The following is a 1999-nucleotide window of genomic DNA, read 5'->3' as shown; positions in this document are numbered from 1 at the left end:
AAACTAAAATTATGTTATTCTATTATCTCACAGATGGTGAGAACACGTACTACCTGATTGGACGGTCAGCCACTAATGCCACCAGTTAGGGCCGCGAGAGGCCGGGGCCATGGTAGAGGCTGGAGCCGAGGTAGAGGTCGAGGTGTAGCTCGTACAACACTTGGAGAAGCACTTGTCACACCACAAGTTTCTCTAGCTTAGGAGCAGATTCCGGATATAGTTAAGTCGGCGGGACCAACTCAAGTACCAGTTGTGCCCATTATGATTCCATGCCTTTAGGAGGCTTTGGCCCAAATATGGACAGTTTGCACTGGATTTGCATAGGTGGTTTCGGCTCAGGCCACTTCTCAGGCCGGGGGAAGTACTCATACCCCTGTTGCCCATACTCCAGAGCAGGTAGTGCAGAGAGTTCAGATACCGGGGGCACTACCAGCCCAGCCGGCTGCAACTGTTCAGGCCCCGGTAGTCCCCGTTATGGCAGATGATGAGCAGAGGAGACTTAAGAGATTTGGGAGGCTTTGACCTCCATCATTTAGCGGTGCTGAGTCAGAGAATGCTTAGGGATTTCTGGATAAGTGCCAGCGGATGCTGCGGACAACAGATATTCTGGAGATCAGTGGGGTCTCATTCAGTACTTTTTAGTTTTTGGGGATGCCTTCAGATGGTGTGAGGCTTATGAGAGGCGCAGGCCGGTCGGTGTAGTACCACTTACATAGCAGGAGTTCTCCGTTCTCTTTTGGAGAAGTTTTTGCCGCAGTGTCGCTGGGAGGAGTTGTGCAGACAGCTTGAGCAGCTTCAACAGTATGGCATGTATGTGACCCAGTACGAGATGAGGTTTTTTGAGTTGGCTCGTTACATAGTTTGGTTGGTTCCCACTGATAGGGAGAGGATTAGGAGGTTCATTGATGGCCTCACATACTAGTTGCGGTTACTTATGACTCAGGAATGGGTATCTGGTACTACTTTTGACGAGGTGGTTGACATTTCTCAGCAGATAGAGGTGGTACGTAGCCGGGAGCAAGGAGAGAGGGAGGCCAAGAGGCCTCGTAGATCGAGTGGTTTCAGTGGTGTTCCTCCAGGGGGTCAATATTACCACCGCAGGGGTCGTCCTTACAGACACGCTCAGACGGGTCAACCAGTTCACTGTGGTGGATCATCCAGCCATGGTTCATATAGTTCTCATTAGGGTCAGTCATCTGTCAGTGCCTTTCCAGCCCAGAGTTTTTCCCGTGCACCTTCAGTTTAGGGTTCACTCGCACCTGATGCTTCTAGCGGTTATTCTGGTTTTCGAGGCCCGATTTAGTTCTCACCACCACCAGTACCAGGGAATTGCTTTGAGTGTAGAGAATTTAGGCATATATAGAGGCAGTGTCGTCGTCGCCCAGGAGGTCCAGTGCAGTAGAGGTATCAGACTACGACTTCAGCACCAGTTACTTCGCCACCCGCCAAGCCAGCTCGGGGTGGGGGTCAGTCAGCTAGGGGTCGCCCAAGAGGGGGAGGTTGATCAGGTGGTGGTCAGGCCCGATTCTATGCTTTTCCTTCCAGGCCAAATGTCATTGCTTCAGATACAGTGATCACATGTATTGTCTTAGTGTGCCATAGGGAAGCTTCTATATTATTTGACCCTGGTTCTACTTATTCGTATATATCATCGTACTTTACTCATTATCTGGATATGCCCCGTGAGTCCTTAGTTTCACCTGTTCGTGTATCTACGCCGGTGGGTGATACTATTTTGTGGACCATGTGCATCGGTCATGTGTGGTAACTATTGGGGGACTTGCTCAATATGGTTGATTTAGATTTAATCCTGGGTATGGATTGATTGTCTCCATGTCATTATATCCTGGATTGTCACTAAAAACTCTAACGTTGGCAATGTCGGGGTTGCCGAAAGTAGAATTGAGAGGTTCTCTAGATTATGTTCCCAGCAGGGTAATTTCTTATTTGAAAGCCCAACGTATGGTTGGGAATGGGTGTTTGTCATATTTGGCCTTTG

The sequence above is a fragment of the Nicotiana tabacum genome, chromosome 9, assembly GCF_000715075.1.
Source record: "Nicotiana tabacum cultivar K326 chromosome 9, ASM71507v2, whole genome shotgun sequence".
NCBI classification, from domain to species: domain Eukaryota; kingdom Viridiplantae; phylum Streptophyta; class Magnoliopsida; order Solanales; family Solanaceae; genus Nicotiana; species Nicotiana tabacum.
This window is presented reverse-complemented; position numbering follows the sequence as displayed.